At 45.6% G+C, this 24,033-nt stretch overlaps 2 long non-coding RNA genes across 2 annotated transcripts; both read right to left on the reverse strand.

Moving 5' to 3' along the window:
• Nucleotides 1-1,184: 1,184 nt before the first annotated feature.
• On the reverse strand, nt 1,185-2,497 carry LOC123172428 (uncharacterized). Its single transcript, XR_006485595.1, has 2 exons — nt 2,227-2,497; nt 1,185-2,138 (listed from the first exon to the last, which is right to left on the reverse strand). It is a non-coding gene; the product is annotated as an uncharacterized lncRNA (long non-coding RNA).
• Nucleotides 2,498-22,020: 19,523 nt separating this feature from the next.
• On the reverse strand, nt 22,021-22,991 carry LOC123172429 (uncharacterized). The gene is made up of 2 exons (XR_006485596.1): nt 22,731-22,991; nt 22,021-22,642 (listed from the first exon to the last, which is right to left on the reverse strand). It is a non-coding gene; the product is annotated as an uncharacterized lncRNA (long non-coding RNA).
• Nucleotides 22,992-24,033: the final 1,042 nt, after the last annotated feature.

Genomic DNA, 24,033 nt, shown 5'->3' on the forward strand with positions numbered 1-24,033 from the left:
GATACAGTGGTAGAGAACTGGCACCGCGCTTTATTTGCATGTTTCAGTGAAGTTTTGTATATATTGAGAAAAGGCTCATGTGTTGGTTATCCATTTGTTGGTTTCTTCAGGAATGCGATTCTTGCCTACAGGTGTACATGCAAACATAGATTGATGACTATAAGTAGGGTCTGTTGGTAACTTGGTAATGCATAACTCATCGCCCATAGTAAGCCTACACACTTATAAGCCAATTACACCATCGTCGCCGGTTGGGGTGCGGAGAGGGGAGATGGAGAGGCGGCGCGCTGGCGCCTAGGATAAGGAGTGAGGAATCGATCGGGAGTGGTGGCTAGGGTAGGAGGGGATTGCTGGAGGCTACGTACTGTGAAGAAAGAAGGGCACATACATGAGCAAAGACATGAGATGTTGGGTTGTGCGTGGGCCGGGCTTTTACGCAGGCATTTGTCCATGTGCATCTAATCTGTCTGATCGATTCTTTGGTTAACTAAAGTACAAGACCGGAATTCCTAAATTAATTTTGGTTCTTACAAAGTGCAGACTGAACTAAGAATTGGAATTTTCGGATTCGGTCTTTTCGAATTCGGTCCCGGTTTTTTCTGTTCGGTAGTTGGGTGCTAGGTTAATATGCCCATCCCTACATGCATGTATAGCCACTCAATAAAAACAGAACAGTTTTTCAAACCATGCAAGCAGTCACTGTTCACGTAACATGCAATTAACTGAGATCTGCTATATATATCACCCATCAATATACGTGCTGGGATTTCATCAATTATTAGTCCAAGGCTATTAACTCTACTCTCTTCGGACAGTAGGTTTGTAAGGAGAAATAGCAATAAACCAATGAAAAAATAGGAGCTTCGCAGAAGTATCGATTTAGTGCCTGTTCGGTTTCTCTCCGCTCCCGCGACTCAGATCCCGGAGCGGAGCAGGCTGTTGCAGCTTTTTATGGAGCAGCTCAAACCGAGCTCTGCAGCTCCGTGGAGAACGGAGTGGAGAGATTCCAAACGGGGCCTTACTCTTAGAAAAAATGACGTTGTATTCTTTTACATTCAGAAATTAGCTGCAATGAATACACATACCAAGTGTTCAACATGCAACTGCTTACATAGACTGAGAATACACATATACTGCATACCACACAACCACAACCATGCATGAGTGTTGTCAACACCCGGATCAGTAGCAACCGTCACCAGTCCTCATTGGCCATAAATAAAATATAGAAAAAATTCTGCATAGTCCACCCATTGTTGCATGCACACTTGTCATTTTTTTTTGCTAAACCAACCCACCAATTAATGATGAGAATCCTCATACAGATGCATCCCTACAAATACTAAATCAAACTTAAACGAAAGGAAGTCACTAACACCAATTGTCATGCAACCAGCCAATATGAGAAAACAAACACAGGTCAAGAAACCATTAGTCAGTGGGAATCAAATCAAAGCATATGCAGTCATTAATTGACTCTCAAGAGGACTCGCATGCAGATGAATGAGGCGAGACAAATAGTAGGTCCTAAGTTAAAAACGTGCAAGATTATGAAGTTGTCCTGTCAGTTCATGTTTACATATCCGCAAGAAGTTTTGTGCGTAAGAAAGTTTTCAGTAAGTAGTTTTCAGTAACCTGAAGAGAGTCTTGTGCTTTGAGAGCTTATCTTCTGAAGGCGAGAAACAATCACCGAACGCCGTCGCTGCACCAGAGACGGAAGTAATCCCGCCGTCGAGAGGACAACGAAAGGGGGGCGTCGCCAAACCTGTGCTGATTGGGAGAACTTGTGCTGGAGAAATAACGTATGTAACACATCGCTGACCAAGACGCTTGATCTGTAGCCGGCGAGGAAAAAATAGCAGCTTCACACTGCTTCTATTTGTGCTTCCACCTTCCCACGTTGGCATTCTGTATGGCGATCGGTGACTTTGCTAGCTCTTGCACTATTCATGCTTCCGTATCAAGCACCGGTTGCAGGTCTGTTCATTCAGATCAAGGGCCAGCTAGCATTTGACTCCCGTAGTCCGCAGGAAAAGGGCGTGGTGGAGAGGGTGACTTGCTGCTGGGAGGATCTAGCGAGAGCACGAAAGAAGAGGCGCCCGCTCCTGATGCGTACATGCTGCCGCTACCTGCGGTGACTGCAAGGATAGAGAAAAATTGAAAGATGAGTAGGAAAGAAGCAGTGCGGGGAAGGGAGCCATCGACCTTATTAGCGAGGGAACGCACCAGCGACCGAAGGCGGCGCCGGTTCGTCTTGATGGCGGCGGCACGCCCGCGCTGGAGGATCACGACGCTGCGGAGTCGCGCGGGCCCATGACCTGCGAGCGGCCTATGATAGAACCCTAGGCACTCCACGGTGCCGTCGGCGGCGCTTCATCAGACACCAACAGGGCAGAGCTCACATTGTGTTCGACGGAAGGGGTGTCAGGAGTGAAGGAGCAGGGATGATGGCGCATCCGAGATGGAAGACGCACACGGAGTGACGCATTTTTATAGGGCCAAACAACGACCAAGCAGTGGAACTGGATTTCACGGGATCCTTCCAGAGAGACCAGGCGAAATATCTAGCCGGTCTAGAAAAAAACACAACATATGTCCAAACTGCTTACCCCATAATCTCATTGACCTATACGTGTCCATCATGGAAATAAGCAGTCAATGACCCATGGACAGACGTGGCCACATGCATGGATCAAGCAGTGGCACGTGGAACAAGAGCAATCCACACACCTCTAGACTGGACACGTGAAATCAAAAGTGCAAACCGCACAGTAAATCAAAGTTTTTTAAAGAATGGAAGAACCTTCCCGAAGAGTGCAGCACACACCCGTCGATAAACAAGAGCTCATAACGTGGCAACGGCAACACCAAACCAAACATGCCCCACGACCTGACCAAGCAAAAAATGAGATCCATCAAACTCTAGGAAGCCATCCTGCACACGCGTCACTCAATCAATAATGGTAAAAAAAATTCCAAAAAAAACAGGTAAAAGGAACCCTTACAGGCCCAGTATTCTTAGTATTCCAGAAACTAAGCTAAGAGAACTCTCTCTTGTTACAGCAAGAGGACACAAAGAAAATCCAAAATAAAAACCAACTGGGTTGCCTCCCGTAAAGCGCTTTCTTTATAGCCATATAGCTAGGCTTACTTGTTGTTTACCGAGGATGAAGCTCATGAGGGAGCTTGAAAGTTGTGCCCTTCATCCTTGGGAAGTGTTCCATGCATTTCGTATGTGAAAACTGAAACTTCATATTCCCTTCCTTTGAATCAATAATAGCTCCTGTCGTACGAAGAAAAGGTCTTCCAAGAATAATAGGACTAGAGGTTTTATTCCCCATATCCATGATTAGAAAATCCACAGGCACAAAAGTCATATGTAACTCTACCATAACATCACTTACTTTTCCTAAAGCATGTGTAATGGTACTTAGTCTGGTACATTTATTTCAGTCTTTACGTATTTCTAAGTTTCAAAAAATTATGAAACAAAATCCGGAGGTAGCCAATGGTATACCATACAAACGTGAAAAGGTAATTTCAAATAATTTGTATTCCGAACTGCACCAAAATGACAAAAGTGTGGATCTTGTATGTATATTTTTAAATCTCTAAATTTTAATAGGTTTTATCATTTTTGCATAAAAAATACAAAGTATTTGAAAATGATATTTTTCACGTTTGTGGAATACATCAACGGCTACATCCTGGATTTTTTTTCAGAATTTTTTGAAACTCGGAAATACGATTTTCAAAAAAATTTAGTGGCAGGAGCACTAGTGCTCAGGAGTCGAAGACACTTTCCGCTCCGTTCGTTCCTATATGATACTATTTTAATTGCTTCATAGGTTGTCTATATACATATTAAAATGAGTGAATATTTACACCAAAACGTGTTTAGATAAATTTGTACCAACATGCTAATATGGATAAATGCTAAAAATATATATATATATAGAGACAGAGTGAGTACTTGTTTGCAATGCCCAACTTCATGTGGTCCAAGATAGGCTGGACATGAGTGCGTCGAAGATGATCTTATTGTGTTATTGGCTGACACTCAAAGTGATGACGCCAACTCATGTGCTATTCGTCTTCATTGCCATATAACATCATCTGAAGTGTTATTCTTGCTTGACTCTTGCAGCTCCCAATTTTAGAGTTATCCAATACCAGTTGTGAACCAAATAATGCTGAATGTGTACATACTTTTCTTCCATGAATCCTATTGAAGTGTTTGGATCCTCACCTCAACTTAATGACAATGCCGGGTGGAGTCCCCATCCGATCTTGTTATTTCTTAAGATAACCAGTGGAATTTACTTGATTTTTAAAGAGGGTCACTATATCGATGGCACCAAGTTTGCCCAACTACCCTATGCAAATACACCATAGGGGTCTTTATCAGCGGATTGTACGAAGTTTGGTCGACGAAAAGTTGTGATGGGATCCTGACATCTGGCCACTTGTCGGATTCTATGAGCTTTTCAGACAAGCTGCAGCTCAAGGAGGATCATGGCTGAAGGTCTGTCCTACTGTTACCACAATCACATTGCCACCTTCCTCGACGACGGTCTCTTTAGCTATGACTACTACATCAACTACGTGCAAGTCCACCTCGACCACATCTACGACATGAGCCAGATCCCGGTAAAAACAATCTCATGTACCATGGGATCCCGATGGCATCGGCTTGGGCAAGCCAAATATTATGAGGTGAAAGTGTTAGTGAACCCTTCTATACTAAGCATGGGCTGGCGGTGGGCCGCCATATGATGGTCTTGGGCCTGCTCAGCAGCCATGGAGTGAAGGCCACTACAATTACAAAGAGATGGATGACTTGGTTTGAAACAGACTTTTGACATGGATAGACGAGGACACCGGCATTTTTTCTTCCTATAGCCTTCTCAATCCTTCATGGACAAGTTTGCAATCTCTTTCGTGTTGTAATCTAAATCTTGCTCCAACTAAGTGAACTAGTAGGGGTTGCTTACATACTTCCTCCGTTCCTGAATAACTGTATTTTCAAATTTGTCCTAAGTAAAAAAATTATTAGTCCGACCAATTTCAAAGAAAATATAGCATTATAATAACAAATTAATATCACTAGCTAGATGCATCTTAGATTGTAGTTTCATAATATACCAATTTAGTGCTAGAATACTGCTATATTTTTAATAACGTTTATCAAACTAATTTTTTTACTTAGGACAAAATTACAAATAGATGGGAACATAGGGAGAAAAGAATTTGCAAGTTCTGCACATTTGTTTATAGAGGAGATACATAACGGATGGAGGCTATCAAATAGACGGGATACATAACAGATCTGGTGGGCTCCGGGCATTTGCATGGAGGCGATGACAGTGGAACGGAGGGGCAGCACGAAATACCGGTTCGATTCTTCCCGGAGAAGTTCGGGAAACTGCTCCAGACCAGTTTCTCGAAAATGCACTGCGCGTTGCTTCTGGTGGGCTTCTCGGTGGAAAGAAACTGGACACTTCTTTTAGGCTTATGTTGTTTGGTAGCTAGAAGCCATCTCATAAACCCAAAAGAAGTCACCCGTAGTTCGCTCTGATCAGCTCATTCCCTATCAACTGATGATTCGATAATTTATTCCACCTCGAAACCATTTCTCAATCCCAGTGTTTCATTTTTTTTAAAGATTACTATGATCCCAGTGTTTCATTACGAATCTCGTCAAATTCCACTACTATAGTCTAGTCTTGGAGTTTATAGCACCTTCCGTGAAACTTCGTCTGTGTGCATCATATCAGTTTATCGTCTTTGGCACCAGTAGTATCGGCAGATTACAAGTGGCTGCTGCACTATCTTATAGTACTATTTTGAGTTGCAAAAACCGACCATATTTCTCGCAGTCCGATGTCAGCTATGACCTATGGAACACGATAACGTTGTCCAACAAACAGAGATGATATTTGTAAGCATGCATGAACCAAACTAAGCACATGCTGACTGCTACGCAACGTACTAGGATATTCGTTTGTGTAGGTTTGGACGTTGTTGGTTGACGTCTTGGTCGATCTTTCCCACCAACTTTATTATCGTGGGAAATGGACTCCCAACTAGTACAATTGTGAGTTTGATGATAGCACTATGAGGACGTCTCCTACGGGCTGCTTAAACGGACCCGAATTTATCTTCGATTCAGTCCGGGCAGGTGTCCGGCTGTTTTTCTGGTAGTGCACTAGGGATGTGAAAACGGGATCCATTTGTCTCATTTATTCTCTATTATTTTATACATGTCGACATGTACAAAATGGAGAATAAATGGGACAAATGTATCCGGTATTCGCATCCTTACAGTGCATCCTACGGGGCTGCTTATTTGACCTGCCATTTCATTTTTTTTCCCGGATCTGGGTATTTCTCTCAAAACAACGGAACAAACTTAAATAAATGGTAAGAATAGTAAAAATATCTGAAAATTGAAACACATACGAGAATAAATTCATAGTTTTAAAATTGAATAATTTAAAATCTTATAGATTTATTACAACCAAATAAAAGTCCTACTGGTTCCCTACGAAAGTCCACATATGCTCAACCAAAATATCTTGAAGTCGAGTGTGAGTGTCGCGATCACGCAACTCATGCTGAAACTAGAGGAACTCCTAAAATGTTGCCAGTCCTGGTTGGGGCTCAACATTCTGACCCTGGAACTCCCAATGATCATCATGCATCCTTTATGATCATGTTGTGCATGATCACAGAAGCTATCATCACATCACATAATCTCCAGGCTCCATGTCTTAGCAGGGTGTGAACAATAGCCCATCGAGATTGGAGAGCACTGAAAGCACGCTCCACATCCTTCCTATCACTCTCATGTTTTTTGGCCAACCAAACCCTCTTCTCTCCATGAGGATTGGAGATGGTCTTCACAAATGTAGACCACTGGGGATAGATACCATCAGCTACGTAGTATGCCTTGGTGTATTCGTGGCCATTGATATGATCGCTCACCTCCGGGGAGTTGCCTGCCGCGAGTCTGCCGAACACCGGAGAGTGTTGAACCACGTTGATATCATTGTGAGAGCCTGCCATGCCAAAAAAAGAGTGCCAACTCCAGAGATCATGTGATGACACTGCTTCAAGAATGACCATGCATTTTCCAACATGCCCCTTGTACTGCCTCTGCCAAGCAAATGGGCAGTTCTTCCACTCTCATTGCATACAATCTATGCTTCCAAGCATCCTAGGAAAACCTCTGCCCTCGTTGATCGACAACATCCGCTGAGTGTTGGGAACAGTTGGTTCTCTCAAGTACTCCGGGCCAAAAATTTGAACCACAGCTTCATAAAACTTATACATTGAATCCAGGCATACAGATTCACGCATGCATATGTATTCATCTACCAGATCACCGGCTACTCCACATGCAATCATCTGAATTGCTGCGGTGTATTTTTTATAAGAGGAGAAGCCAAACTTACCACATGCATCTGGTTTGCACTTAAAAAAAATCATCGTACTCCATCACTCTAACTCGAATGCGGTTGAATAGATCTCTCTCATCCGGAAACGGCGCCGGAATAGCTTGGCACTGTACACTAGATTGGTGAGATCGAAGTAGTCCTTGTAAAGCTAGGCATAGCCACCTTCTCTGTCCTGATCCAGGGCGGGATGATGGCCCGGCATGGACCCTCTGAAAACTACCCCGTCGCCGCTCGCTTCGTCACGGACAAGTTTTTTTTCGCGAAAACGCAAAAGTTTTGCGTTTCGATGCATTGATAGAAAAGAAAAGATTTACAAGCTCAAGAAAGAGCTGATACCACTCAAACAACACAACATGGTAGAGTATAACGTCTACAACTCGCTAACACAAGCGAAGAATGCACTCCACATCCGGCTAGTCCGAAGACAGACACTACTGAAATCTGAACTACAAAGCAAAAGAGAGCCTGTCCTAACCCGAGTATCATCGCCGCGTCTCAACCGCCGCCTATCACGTCCAAAGGCCGACAGCTTTGCCTGAATTTCCCTTGTCGACGCACCATCCACCCTTGATGCCTAAGGATGGCAGGTAGATGGCGGGACTTGGTCGATCCCGATAAAATACATCTCCTTGTACTCACCGGTGACAGCGTCCATAGCGCCTCTGAGCATCAGCCTAGGAAAACGTCGTGCGCCGGAGAAGAAAACAAGAGCCCCGTGTCTCCAAGCGCGATGCTCCCAACAGAGGGACGACGTCAAGGACGCCGCCATCACGCCGATCCAACTGAATTTTGGCTTTCACCCGGAGACATCCACCAGTCCGAGAGAGGTAGGGAGATGTTGACATGCTTCAACAACACCTCCAAGGAGGAGAACGACGCCCACGGGCGCCATCGTCGCCGGCACCGATCAAAGATGGGCAAGACTTCCATCCGCTATGTCGCCCACCTCCCACCATACTCGCCAGATTGAAGAAGGCGGCATTGTCCTTCGCACTGCCCCCTCCGCAGCCCCTCGCCAACGTAGCCAGCTCTCGTGGTCCAACCAACCAGCGTCCACAGCCTGTCAGACGCCGGACACCCACGCGCGGTCGGCCAAACCGTCCGCAGCGCTCCAAGCACGCTCCCAGGACCAACCATCCTCACCAGCCTCGCTGTTCACCGAGAGTCTCGACGCCTCCAGTGAAGCCCACTCCAGCACATCCACTCCGGCCAAACACGATCAAAAGGCGCAAATTTTTCCATGGTGTGGCCACACCACCGCTGCCAAGAGGAGCAGCGCGCAAGCCTGCCCGTGGTCTGCGCGCAGCCATTGCTCAGAGGAGCAGTGCGAGCATGATTGCCGGCGAGGGGCCGGATGCCGCCATGAGGCGCAGCCCGAACCCCGCCATGCCCTCACCGCTGTGGCAACTGGCCGCCGCCGCTGCTCAGGCGCAGCGCAAGCACGAGCCCAGGCCAGAGGCCGGCGGCCGCCGCTCAGGGCGCAGCGCGAGCCCCGCCGTGGCCTCACCGTCGTGGCCACCAGGTCGCCTCCGCTAATGAGGGCGGGGAAGTCAGGAGGGGAGGAGGGTGGAGGAGGGGACCTGTTTGGACACCCACCGGGCCGCGCCGCTGACACCCGCACGAACGCTCGCCGGGGAGAAGGGTCGCCACCGCCATGGCCGACCTCGTGCCGGAAGGGCATCTGGCTGCCAGCTCACAGCCGCGAGGGAGAAACACCACCACCCACGAGCAGCAGCCGCGTCCTTGCCCAAGCACCGTAGCAACCTCACCCAGGCGCCGCCGCAGCAGCAGCCGAGCACCACGGCGAACCCCAAGGGCCGCCGCCCAACAGATCCAGAGAAGCCGTGCGAGAGAACCCCGCCACCGCTGTCGGCCACGCGGGCTTTTTTCGCCCGGTGACGTCCTCCGGCAGCGGCGCGGTGGGAGGAAGGAGGACGAGCGGCAGCGGACGCTAGGGTTTCGGGTCACCCCGGAGTCGCCCTTGGGCGTGGGCAACGCGAGGGAGAGGGGTCTCGTGGCCGTTCAGACAATACCCCTTCAAGGTTTAATTCATGATGATCATAAGCAGTAGAAAGTTTCTCGTGCAAGGTTTAATCCCACAGTAAACGAACTACAGGCGAAAAGGTCATTTAGGGGAAAGCTTGATCTGAATAATTTTTGCAGCCGACCAAGGTGTCTGCCTCCTAGTACCAGTCCAGTAACAATAGTCGTCAGACATGGTCACAACATTGCAGGACAGAACCAAAAAAAGACCGCAACATTACAAACCATAGGAAACAAGTAAGTTGTGTGTTCATCATTCCACATTCTTACAAAACAAACATAACGCCGAAATTATTCATGACTCCACTACATTACAGATCATAGGAACAACTACATTATTTAGTGATGATGAGTTGCAGGCATGACATTATGCATCCTCTGTAAAGCGGATGCAAGGGTAAGTAGAGCACCTTTTTCACTCGCAAACCTGGCGATGAAGAGTCATTTCTTCACCTCTCGCCCTCGAGTCCTCAGGAGCCTGTTTTTTTTCAAGGTTATCAAATGGTTGAAGCAGTAAGCAGCAAATGTATGTTTTAGATGCCAGCAAATGTATGTACTGGCTCTTAAATTTCAGATCCTTACTTGGTACCATTTTCCAAACAGAAAATAGAGAAAAAGTAGAGTTGTAGTAGTACCTTTATGTCATCGCCAGATGTTAACATATATTTTTTTAGGAATATATGCTCAATCTTTTGCCAGTTTGGATGTCCGATAATCCGAAAAGACTTTGTGAAGGCTGCATTGCAGTTGCAAGACACCACGTTAAGCTCCTCAATGGACCTGGATATTCAAGCATGAAATGATGATCAGTTTCTTGAGCGACGTGTGGTATTCCATGTTATCAGGCAGGGCGTCCCAGCTGCAGTCACTGAACCAGAGCACTTGAAGACGCAGGAAATTCTCAAGTTTAGGAGCAGGTCCAAGTTAAGTACAGCCCCAGAAGAAGATCCTTTCCAGCCCCTTCGGGCCGCCGTTCTGTGTGCCCTGCCCACCATCCAGCTTGGATACCTCGAACCATGGTAGCCCCAGATTTCAAGAGATTGAAGCTGCGCCGGAGGACAGAGGCCCTCCATTACCTGCGCCTCTGCTTTGACGTTTGGTCTGCGGCTCTCACGCTCCCAGCATAGTTCCAGGTCTGCCAGCCGTTCCTTGGCATCTAGATTGGCTTCCAGAGCTTCCTCCTTGCTTTCAACATTGTGGAGACCGAAGATATAGAGCCTGCCGCGGAGGTCATTTCGGTCCCTCAGCTGCTTGGTCCGGTATTCTTCTTCCTTGGTCACTGTGAACTCTAGTCTGTCGTCTGAATCCCCCATTAGGTGCAGCAAGTCGCCGGCTGCTCTTGCCAACATGAAAGTAGAAGGAAAATGCATCACTGATTATGCACATGGTAATCCCAGAAGCAAAAATCATACATAGGATGTTGGGGTATATTATTATTACCTAGGCCGGCGGGTGCGGGAGGTGGCGGAATCCGGCCGGCGATTGGAGCAGGTCGTGGCCGCCGGCTGGCTGAAGACGTGGGAATCGATTCCGCGGCCGGGGACTCAGGATGTGTTCAGCGGATTGAGGCCGAACCCCCAGCTGAGCTTCTGCAGGTATCTATGGTATGGTGGCCACCGTAAACGAGAAATTGAGCTAATCGATGCTTGCTGATCCACACGACACGAGTAGAACCACCGTCCACACTGCTAGCTGACAACAAGAGAGTCACGATCGTTGGAGAGAGAGGGCGGTTCTGTCGACACCAACCGAAAATTTAATAGTGCAGTGGCCAGAGCGAACCAACCTGTGGTTGGATGGTTAGAGGGACTGTGGTATCCTCAGCCCACCAGGGTTCAAATCCTGGTGCTCGCATTTATTTCTGGATTTACTTCAGGATTTCCGGCGATGCGCATTCAGTGGGAGGAGACGTTCCTGTCGATGACGAGGTGCCTACGGCGACTTCGTAAATCTCAAGATGACATGCCGGCTTAGTCTTTCAGAGGTGCTCATAGGGGTAGGTTATGCGTGTGTGCGTTCATAGGGGTGAGTATATGCACGTGTATATGAGCGTTTGTGTCTGTACTGATGTTCAAAAAAAAGAATTGCTTTAGAAAATATTATAAAAATAAAAATGCAGGGAAAAAGAGGACACGGGTGTTTGAACTTGTATGGCGTCGTTAATTGTGCGAAAATCTGGTTGTTCCAATTTAAATTTGGTTATTCAGATATCTACGTAATTATTTTCACCGGAACATTAACAGTGTCTGAAGCCTACTGGCCAGCAAAGTATGTTATCTTCCTCAACGCGTAGGCGTAGCTGATCCAAATGATGAAAACCAACATGGATATACTATTTTCTCCGTCCCACAATCCATCAACAAATAGCCGAGCAATCATCCAACGAAGCCACTCCATATACATGAAATGGCGGGAATATCGATATAAGTTCTCAATGTTAGTTTCAAATTTTTTTTTAACAAAGACGCAAACAACGGATTAAGTGTGGTGGCTGACAAGGTAGTACGAGCTACTTAGAATTTTTTTTTTGAGGGAACGAGCTACTTAGATGGTTTCCGGTTAATGCTGAAACATCCTAAATAGGGTCATAATTTTATATGGAGAAAAATGCCAATGGCCTCCTAAATTGGGCCTAGGGCTTCACCCAATGACCACTTTACAGTTTTCTTTTTTTGCAAAAACCTTCCGGTATTCAGTAATTGAGCATCAGTTTTGCATGTGGTTGTATTATATCTTGAACTTTGCACTTGGCTATGTAATTTTTTTTCGTTTTGTTTTTTTGCAGAACTAAGTAAAACAAATATGGTATACATATTTTGTTTCTGCTCTCATCCAATTTGTTTTCTGGAATGTACTCCTACTCCCTCCATCCAAGAGGGAATACATGATATAGTTAATTTATTTTCTTGATATCTATGAGTGGTATTTTTCTAAAAAATTCCGTTGCAACGCGGGTGGTATCCACTTCGGTACAACCCCCTCACAAAACGTATAAAGGACAATATAGTCATTTCACATACCGTACACAGTTTTGTATGTACGTATTTATGTATGGCGGGTGTCAGTACAGTGTTACTTGCACCTTGTTTTTTTTTAATCTTCAAAAATAACGGCCGCACTATGATGTGGGGCTCGAACCTACATGCTGCTCCTTCAATACTCACCTAGACGGAGGGAGTACCAAAGTACTTGTTTCCTTCTTCCTATTGAACGATCATGCTAATAAAAAAGCATGCATCTCTAGTCTGATTTTTTTTCAGTTTGTCGGTTTTTCTTTGGGGTTTTTTCATTCTCCATTTTTTTCCTTATGTCTTTCTATTTTTGTTTCCTTTTCTTAATTTGCAGACCTTTTAAAATGGAAAACAATATAGATCACCTGTTGGATCGCAGCTCCGCGTCCGCTGCCTTTTCTACACGTCACGTGCCTCATGGCCAGCAACACTAGGTTTTTACAACTGGCCCGTTGTTGCAATCAACGTCTGTTGCAGGATCTGGATCCTTGAGAGAAGTTGCCTCTCGTGTTTCTCCCAAGCTCTCGTCGGTTCCTCTTCGCATGACTCCAACTACCTCGAGCTCCATCGAGTCCCCGTCTCCCTGTGCTGCTCTGACTGTAGCCACCGGGTGTTTGGGTTGGACAGAAGGCTTCCTGTGAGAGCACGTTATTTTTCTCGACATCCTTCAAATGGCCCAAAAAAAATTTCACCAGTTTCCATGACAAATTCAAGGCACCATTCAAAGTTGTTTGAGTTTTCAACAATTCTTGCATTTTCTAGAGTTCAAACCTGGCATGGATGCCTCATATATCCATGTCAGACTGCTGCAAGAAGTTAGGGTCTTTTATCCATGTCAAAAAAATAACAGTTGAGAGGAGTGTGCTAAACTAGGCGTGCGCAAAACAAAAGAGAGAGAGTTTAGACCAATAACCAGCAAATCACAGATCACATATCCAGTGTATCGACTCAGCAAGAGAAAGCCAATAGTCAACAAAAGCCGGTAACTCCCCTAATAAGCCAAAATAGTGTCTTTTAACACAACAAGAGCAACAGCTCCTAATTGTAAACATCACAGAAGGAGCTTATTGTGTATCAATATGGTAAAGATTTCGTTTATGGTGGAATAAGTCAAAACAAACATGGCACATAATAGTTTTGAGTCAGTTTTTAGTGAAATGAATATCTATCTACCACAAGACCATCACAATCACAAGGCTGGTTCCAACCACCACCGCCACAAACAGCATCATGGCCATCTCAAGGCACAGGGAGAAAAGAAAGAGATCAAGGACTTACCAGAACTAAGGAAGAGGCAACCGGCACCGCCCAGTTGTGGCCAAACCGTTGTCATCATGCTGTACGGAAGCAGGCGATAGGACATGGGCGACCCGACCCGTCCGGCGAGCAAAGGTGATGCACGGCCACCCTGTCTATGCACACAACAAGTTTTGATTTAGTGAAATGAATTTCTATCTAGTGCATATGTGCATGCTTTCTCTACTGCCTATGTACGCATCCAATTCAACAGGGAAAAGGAAACATTTTTTGCAAGAAAAAAGATGGAGGAGAGAGAGCTCACCGGCAGCACCTTTGTCGCGCAGTAAGATCTTAGACACGTGGCTGCCGGCAGCAGGATCTTGGAACAGTGCTGCTGGCAGTAGGAGTTTGGAGACGTTTCCTCCTGCAGCATCTCGGGGAGGTGGTCACTGAAAACTGCCGGCAGCAGCTCCTGGAGGACTGCCGGCAGCAGTAGCGGCCCGGGCAGGCTCACCACCAATCTCTCACTCCTTGCCTCATAGCTGCCATTCCTGCGATGCGGTGAGCTCCTCCCACCGGCTGCGATGGTCACCAACGCACCCGTCGATCTGAGTAATCCTGCAAGATTTAAGAAATAAGTTCATGGCATTCTTAGTAAAAGTTAGCACTAGTACCCCCACAAATGGGTGATAAAATGATTAAAACAACTAGTTCCAGAATCATACTACAATTTATATTCATGACATGTAATCTATAGTTGCGAACCTGTTGGGGAACGTAGTAATTTCAAAAAAAATTCCTACGTACACGCAAGATCATGGTGATGGCATAGCAACTCGCGGGTCGGGATGACGGCGAGAGGACCTCGGGGTGGCGGCATGGACCGTGAGCCGTGGCACTACGTCCCGAAGGGGCGGTGCAATGGCGGTGTGCTGGTCAGTGCAGCCGTGAGGACGGCCTCGGGTAGTGGCCGGGACCGCGTGCCACAGTGCAATGGCCCAAAAAAGAAAATACCGGGCAAGCAACCGGCGGAGAGAAAACCGATCTTGAGATCGGAAAAACTCACCAGGGCAGCCATTCACGGATCAACGGATGAACCCTGCTATGGGTCATGCGCCCCACGGAAGAGATCATGATGATCGACCTTCCTAGGGGTGGCGCGGTGCGGAAGCGTGCGGCGGTTAGGTCTAGGAACTTGCGGCTGATACCATGTTAGAAGAGATAGAGAGGAGAATGGTGGAATATGATGGATGTTGTATTGAGCCTCTCGGGCAGTTCATATAGAGTACAAGGCTTAGTGGGCAAGAAGCCTTTTCTAGAGATAAGGCAGGAAATGATTACAAATCATAATCTACCATATACAGATGTATGCCTATAATCTAACAGAAACCATGCATTTAGAAGTCAATAACCGAATTTTGTTACTCTTGAGATGATTGCAATAAGTAAGCATCTGGTAGATGAGTAAGAGTAACAATTATGGGAATAACCTACTGATTATATATCAGGAACCCAACATGCTTTCCATCTTTTGTTCATCATGGTCACCGCTTCCAAAAAGTAGTGACGGATGTTGTCGCCAGATGTCCAACCCTTCATTATCCATGTTGTAACCCGAGCTGCTTAGTGCGCGACCATCATATAAAACGATTGCAACCCTGGTCACCCTTTTGTTACCAATGTTGTATGTTGCTATTTTTCAGACTCCTACTTCATTAATCGTATCAATATGAGTATATGACAGGCTTAATGCTCGGTCATGTGTATCCTTTTGATTTCGAGGCATGATGGCACATGAAAAAGAAAGAGCCATGATGGAGATGTGGCAGGGCTTATGAGGAGATGACACACAATGCGAGCCATGGTGGAACAAAAACAGCAATACGGGTTGGGCCTCCGGTTAGTAGGTTAGTCCCAAAAATGATATAAATGTGTAAAAGAAAGCCCATAAACATTCAAAAAGGTAACATAATAGTATGGAACAATCAAAAATTATAGATACGTTGGAGACGTATCACACCACAGAGGCCAGATCGTGTCCCACTACTGGCACGAACACAAACCCACTCACGCACTACCTAGACCACATACAGGCGCGGTGACCATGCACACGCGCACTCACACTATGTATGATAACATCTCCATCAAGTTAGACATATACAGCTTGGGCCTATTAATTTTGGAGACCACCACAGTTGAGAAAAATTGTTCCAACAACGAACCATCCACAACGCAATTTATAAAAAGTGTAAGAGAAATTATTACTTGATTCTTGAAAGAATGGAGTATATATATAGAATAGAATAGAAGCTTATGATACAGTTGGTTTATATTATCTCTTCTGATTCTGTATATAGGTACGTGATAACTGGACGGATGAGCACATAGTTTTCACGTTTTTCTAAAGGTCGGGCCGGGCCGGCCCGAAGCCCGACGGGCTTTTACGTGTTCGGGCCGGGCTTGGGTCCAGAAAACAGGCCCGATGGCCGGGCCGGGCCCGGGCCTAGGTTTTTTGCATCGGGCTTGGCTAGGCCCAGGCCGAGATATGGCCAGGTATACATAGTGTTGATGTGGATCGCCTTGAGCAGATAAAAGTATGCGTCAAAATTGGTCGCTCCTGCACCCGCGTGCGTCACCGCACGTGCACAGCCGCCACGCCTCCGTACGGATTGCAGCGGCGTTTGCGTTGCGGGTGCACCAAACCAAAACAAAACGCGCATGCTTCTCTGGCTGATTGCCAGCCTAGCTATTGCTAGATAGCTCAGTCCGTCCTCCGCAAAATCCCGTCTTTTTCTTTTCTTTTTGTTTGTTTGTTTCCATGAGCGCATCCACATTGGTTGGAAACCAAAACTCACAGCTGCTCAAGGTGGATTGGATTGAAAGAGGCCCTCCTACTTGACTGCCGTCGTTCCTCCTCCCTCGGCAACTAATCCCGGCCGCAACGCCCCGACACTCTAATCTAACCTAATCTAATCAGCGCCATGCCACGCCTCAACCGCAAAGCAAAGCCGTCTGGGCCGCACTCACCGCCAGCGGACGAGCGACGACCATCTTGCTCTCCGACCTCCTGCCGCACATCGCCGGCCGGCTGCTTCTCTAACACCTTGGATTTCTCTCCTCTCCTCTCCGCTTCTGCCTCTCACCGCCGGCCTAACATGCATCTCCTCTTCTCTCCGCGTCGCCGAAGTCCTAAGTCACGCGCACCCCGCACGCGGATGGATGTCTCTTCCTGGTATATATAGAGAGACATAGAGCTGACCTTAGAAGAAGAAGAAAAAGAAGAAAAAGAAGAACTGAGGCATGCATGCCGGAGAGGAAGAGGGTGACGCGGATCACTGAGGTGGCGCAAGCCAAACCCTTGATGGCTGGCCGGCGGGGATCCATATGACGTTTTAATGATGTGATGATGATGATGATCCCTTTTCACAAAAAACGTGGCACAGTTTCATACACCTTTTACTTGAAAGCTGGTGGGCATTCCAAGGGCTACATGGAGGGTTTCTCTGGTCACGGGGGCGGCAGCTACCTAACAGCTAGCAAGGTTCAGTGACAAAATTGACACTATTTTAAAGCTAGCAGGTTCGGGTGGCAAAATTGACACATGTGGCTACAATTCGTAAGCCATTCCAATGTTATTATTATTTTGACTGGATTATTCCACAAGGCATGGTAACTGTTTGATAACTTTTCAATGGATTTTAAATTTTTTGCACAACATAACAGCATCTCACGCAGAATAACGGATGAAATTTTTAATGTTGAGCGTGCCAGGCAGATGAACAATATTACCCAGTGGGTGGCAACATTTTATGATTGTAACCACCATAAGACATGATCTCTTCCTTCTTATTATACTTAGCACAAGACATGAACGATTATTTGTCGAACCTTTGATTTTCTAAAGGCCAACGTCCTCCCTTCTTTCTTTCTATCAGAAAATCCAAGGCCCTCACATACAAAGCCGTGTACTTTCTACTATACTGTACACCCATGCAATCACCTAGGATTTTTTTAGAAAAGGAGGAGGACCCCGGCCTCTGCATTTGGACGATGCATGCAACCATTTTTATTAAAAATTCACACAAGACCTTACAAAGTCATACAACAGTAAGACTAAAGCCACCGTCTAGGCAACATCTGTCGCTACTCCTATACAGTTGATGAAGGGATGCTGATATTTTGAGCCTAATACACAGACCTCACAGCCAAACCTACCATCTAAGACCTGAGGTCCCAACCAGGACGTCTGCCGGGTATGGGGCACCCACCAGTCCGGCGCACTTCTCAACCAGGACGCCTGCCGGGTATGAGGCCGCCGCAGCCACCTGCCACCAATCCATCTCCAGTGTTGTACTGTTGCATCAATCTTGCCCGGTCTAGCTGCCGTCGACGCCACCACGATGCCAGACAGCGCCACCTCCCTGCGCAAGTCCATCTCCGCGCATCAGACGTCGGCGCCATGCCGCCGAGATCCGCCGCCAGCAATGTGTAAGCTGAAACACCGCTCCACCAAAAAGCCTTCCACTGGTCCCTCGGTCCGTATACACCTTCACGAATGACGCCCCCAAGAGGGAAACGACACCATAGAGTCGCCGTCATTTGATCTACTGATCTAGGGTTTCCCCCGGAGGTAGCATAGTGTGGCCTTGAACTTCTCCACGGCGATGCCTTCAAGAAGGGAACGATGCAAACAGCGCCGCCACCGCCGGCCTTGATAGCTAGCCGAGAGCAGGTTGAAAGCTTGGTAGCTAGCCGAGAGCAGTTTGAATGACTAAAGTTTAATGTGAAAGCAAATATGGGTAGTGTGCTTGACAAAGTAAAGGTTGGATGTCTCATGCCCCTTGAATACAAGTACCTACGCCATGGTTACTCAACTTGGGACACAAAGCAAATTTAAGTTATCTATAATGGTATCATTAAGAGCCTCAACTGGGGTACCTCTTGTCCCATGATATGGATCAAGCCCACAACAAAACAACAAGACAAACAAACAAATGAACAATCTCAACACCCTTTTTATTTACCACTTGGTGTTGGCTTTTTATTGTGGGGTGTATCATAGATGGTTCACCATAGCATGTAAGTAAATTTCCACCATGAATGATGCATGGCTTAGATTAGTGGCCCAGGCTTCTCTCTAACCATTTATACAAACTTATTTAAACTCACTTTATTTCCACATTATTTCACCATGATACGCATCCATAAACAAAAGTACATGATATCAACTAAATAAATGAAGGAGCATGTTGAAAGCTTTGCATGTGACAGCACATATGGGATATAACTCCCAACCTCAAACATTTTATCAAGCCACTAGCATCATAATTTTAATCACAATGGGTCATATTTATTTCATACTATGATAATAAAACGTGCATCAAGTTCGTGAGAGCTATTTTAACCAACTTTTACCATTACAATGAATAACATAATCATTTTCACTCAGAGGTATAGATAACACAAATATCATGATGAACATACTTGGGATAGCATAAAGCTAATAGGTAGATATGGTGGACTCACTGGAAAAACTTTGGTTGAAGGTGTTAGAAACAAGTTTTTACTTGTTGGGATTTTTGGGCTAGCAAAAGGGAGAAAGTTGACCATCTAGATGCATGCATGAGTGTCCATAGAACTAACCAATTCATGTCAAACAAAGTAAAATAACATACATCATCAAAACATGAATAAGAGATAGCTCATGATAAAGCATTTGTAAATTATTACTCATTAACAAGCTCATGAATCATGCAACTATATGTGTCATTAAAAATCAACTTAGGCATCCCTTTTCCCAATATGATAAAATCATGCAACATATGTCAACCCATATTTCCAGTAGCTCTTTCTCATATAAAAATGATAGTGTGGTGGTCTCACAAAAAAAAAATCAAAGCAAAAACAAACAAAAAGACGCTCCAAGTTTATGCGATAAAGTGCATTGATCGAAAAACAGAAGTTAGACGTGTGCAAACCGAGAGTGTGTAGGTTTAGTGGGGATGTTTTCACATCCCCAAGCTTATGGTTTTCACCATCCTTGGATAACTCTTGGTGCATCTCCTCCAATCCCTGTGAAAAAAACTTCAAAACACCGTTTCTCCCATTTCTTTTCCGTGGGGTGACATTAGTAGTGATAAACAAATAGGTTTCTTGCTGCAAATAATCCTTGGACAAAAATGCATGAGGATGTCCAGAAAGTATATAATGTTGTATGCCTACTCATAAACTCAATTGGATCACAAAGATTCAACTTAAAAGTTCAAAATATGCATAAAACAATATGGGACATAATCTGTCCAGAAAAACAGCAGCAGCAAAACATATTTTTCTGCCCTACTTATACTTGTCGAAAAATTCTGAAAACAATCAGGCATACAGAGGATGAAAAGTTGCAACTTCAGTTAAAATTTCAGCTCATTCGGAGTTACAAAATAAAAATTAAAAATCAAACCGTGCACAGACTTTGTGCAGGAATAACATCTCCGAATACAAATAGCAACTTTTTCAAACCAAAATGGGCAAAACCTGGCACTTTATTAAAAACTAGCGTGTAGTGCGCGGCAGCACGCCGCGCCATACTGATTGTTGTGCGACGATTTTCCTTTTGAAGTTCTTAAAACTTTGTTTAGTACTTGGTTGATAACATAGTCATTCACACATATAGATAAGGTTCATTGAGTCAACACAGGCAGAGTGCAACGTTTCTACTTTCCACTTAGATTTGAGATCCTCGGCTAAGTTTGTTTCTTTGATACAGTGGTAGAGAACTGGCACCGCGCTTTATTTGCATGTTTCAGTGAAGTTTTGTATATATTGAGAAAAGGCTCATGTGTTGGTTATCCATTTGTTGGTTTCTTCAGGAATGCAATTCTTGCCTACAGGTGTACATGCAAACATAGATTGATGACTATAAGTAGGGTCTGTTGGTAACTTGGTAATGCATAACTCATCGCCCATAGTAAGCCTACACACTTATAAGCCAATTACACCATCGTCGCCGGTTGGGGTGCGGAGAGGGGAGATGGAGAGGCGGCGCGCTGGCGCCTAGGATAAGGAGTGAGGAATCGATCGGGAGTGGTGGCTAGGGTAGGAGGGGATTGCTGGAGGCTACGTACTGTGAAGAAAGAAGGGCACATACATGAGCAAAGACTTGAGATGTTGGGTTGTGCGTGGGCCGGGCTTTTACGCAGGCATTTGTCCATATGCATCTAATCTGTCTGATCGATTACTTTGGTTAACTAAAGTACAAGACCGGAATTCCTAAATTAATTTTGGTTCTTACAAAGTGCAGACTGAACTAAGAATTGGAATTTTGGATTCGGTCTTTTCGAATTCGGTCCCGGTTTTTTCTGTTCGGTAGTTGGGTGCTAGGTTAATATGCCCATCCCTACATGCATGTATAGCCACTCAATAAAAACAGAACAGTTTTTCAAACCATGCAAGCAGTCACTGTTCACGTAACATGCAATTAACTGAGATCTGCTATATATATCACCCATCAATATACGTGCTGGGATTTCATCAATTATTAGTCCAAGGCTATTAACTCTACTCTCTTCGGACAGTAGGTTTGTAAGGAGAAATAGCAATAAACCAATGAAAAAATAGGAGCTTCGCAGAAGTATCGATTTAGTGCCTGTTCGGTTTCTCTCCGCTCCCGCGACTCAGATCCCGGAGCGGAGCAGGCTGTTGCAGCTTTTTATGGAGCAGCTCAAACCGAGCTCTGCAGCTCCGTGGAGAACGGAGTGGAGAGATTCCAAACGGGGCCTTACTCTTAGAAAAAATGACGTTGTATTCTTTTACATTCAGAAATTAGCTGCTCTGAATACACATACCAAGTGTTCAACATGCAACTGCTTACATAGACTGAGAATACACATATACTGCATACCACACAACCACAACCATGCATGAGTGTTGTCAACACCCGGATCAGTAGCAACCGTCACCAGACCTCATTGGCCATAAATAAAATATAGAAAAAATTCTGCATAGTCCACCCATTGTTGCATGCACACTTGTCATTTTTTTGCTAAACCAACCCACCAATTAATGATGAGAATCCTCATACAGATGCATCCCTACAAATACTAAATCAAACTTGAACGAAAGGAAGTCACTAACACCAATTGTCATGCAACCAGCCAATATGAGAAAAGAAACACAGGTCAAGAAACCATTAGTCAGTGGGAATCAAATCAAAGCATATGCAGTCATTAATTGACTCTCAAGAGGACTCGCATGCAGATGAATGATGCGAGACAAATAGTAGGTCCTAAGTTAAAAACGTGCAAGATTATGAAGTTGTCCTGTCAGTTCATGTTTACATATCCGCAAGAAGTTTTGTGCGTAAGAAAGTTTTCAGTAAGTAGTTTTCAGTAACCTGAAGAGAGTCTTGTGCTTTGAGAGCTTATCTTCTGAAGGCGAGAAACAATCACCGAACGCCGTCGCTGCACCAGAGACGGAAGTAATCCCGCCGTCGAGAGGACAACGAAAGGGGGGCGTCGCCAAACCTGTGCTGATTGGGAGAACTTGTGCTGGAGAAATAACGTATGTAACACATCACTGACCAAGACGCTTGATCTGTAGCCGGCGAGGAAAAAATAGCAGCTTCACACTGCTTCTATTTGTGCTTCCACCTTCCCACCTTGGCATTCTGTATGGCGATCGGTGACTTTGCTAGCTCTTGCACTATTCATGCTTCCGTATCAAGCACCGGTTGCAGGTCTGTTCATTCAGATCAAGGGCCAGCTAGCATTTGACTCCCGTAGTCCGCAGGAAAAGGGCGTGGTGGAGAGGGTGACTTGCTGCTGGGAGGATCTAGCGAGAGCACGAAAGAAGAGGCGCCCGCTCCTGATGCGTACATGCCGCCGCTACCTGCGGTGACTGCAAGGATAGAGAAAAATTGAAAGATGAGTAGGAAAGAAGCAGTGCGGGGAAGGGAGCCATCGACCTTATTAGCGAGGGAACGCACCAGCGACCGAAGGCGGCGCCGGTTCGTCTTGATGGCGGCGGCACGCCCGCGCTGGAGGATCACGACGCTGCGGAGTCGCGCGGGCCCATGACCTGCGAGCGGCCTATGATAGAACCCTAGGCACTCCACGGTGCCGTCGGCGGCGCTTCATCAGACACCAACAGGGCAGAGCTCACATTGTGTTCGACGGAAGGGGTGTCAGGAGTGAAGGAGCAGGGATGATGGCGCATCCGAGATGGAAGACGCACACGGAGTGACGCATTTTTATAGGGCCAAGCAACGACCAAGCAGTGGAACTGGATTTCACGGGATCCTTCCAGAGAGACCAGGCGAAATATCTAGCCGGTCTAGAGAAAAACACAACATATGTCCAAACTGCTTACCCCATAATCTCATTGACCTATACGTGTCCATCATGGAAATAAGCAGTCAATGACCCATGGACAGACGTGGCCACATGCATGGATCAAGCAGTGGCACGTGGAACAAGAGCAATCCACACACCTCTAGACTGGACACGTGAAATCAAAAGTGCAAACCGCACAGTAAATCAAAGTTTTTTAAAGAATGGAAGAACCTTCCCGAAGAGTGCAGCACACACCCGTCGATAAACAAGAGCTCATAACGTGGCAACGGCAACACCAAACCAAACATGCCCCACGACCTGACCAAGCAAAAAATGAGATCCATCAAACTCTAGGAAGCCATCCTGCACACGCGTCACTCAATCAATAATGGTAAAAAAATTTCCAAAAAAACCAGGTAACAGGAACCCTTACAGGCCCAGTATTCTTAGTATTCCAGAAACTAAGCTAAGAGAACTCTCTCTTGTTACAGCAAGAGGACACAAAGAAAATCCAAAATAAAAACCAACTGGGTTGCCTCCCGTAAAGCGCTTTCTTTATAGCCATATAGCTAGGCTTACTTGTTGTTTACCGAGGATGAAGCTCATGAGGGAGCTTGAAAGTTGTGCCCTTTATCCTTGGGAAGTGTTCCATGCATTTCTTATGTGAAAACTGAAACTTCATATTCCCTTCCTTTGAATCAATAATAGCTCCTGTCGTACGAAGAAAAGGTCTTCCAAAAATAATAGGACTAGAGGTTTTATTCCCCATATCCATGATTAGAAAATCCACAGGCACAAAAGTCATATGTAACTCTACCATAACATCACTTACTTTTCCTAAAGCATGTGTAATGGTACTCAGTCTGGTACATTTATTTCAGTCTTTACGTATTTCTAAGTTTCAAAAAATTATGAAACAAAATCCGGAGGTAGCCAATGGTATACCATACAAACGTG

The sequence above is a fragment of the Triticum aestivum genome, unplaced genomic scaffold (genome assembly GCF_018294505.1).
Source record: "Triticum aestivum cultivar Chinese Spring unplaced genomic scaffold, IWGSC CS RefSeq v2.1 scaffold86867, whole genome shotgun sequence".
In the NCBI taxonomy this organism is placed as follows: domain Eukaryota; kingdom Viridiplantae; phylum Streptophyta; class Magnoliopsida; order Poales; family Poaceae; genus Triticum; species Triticum aestivum.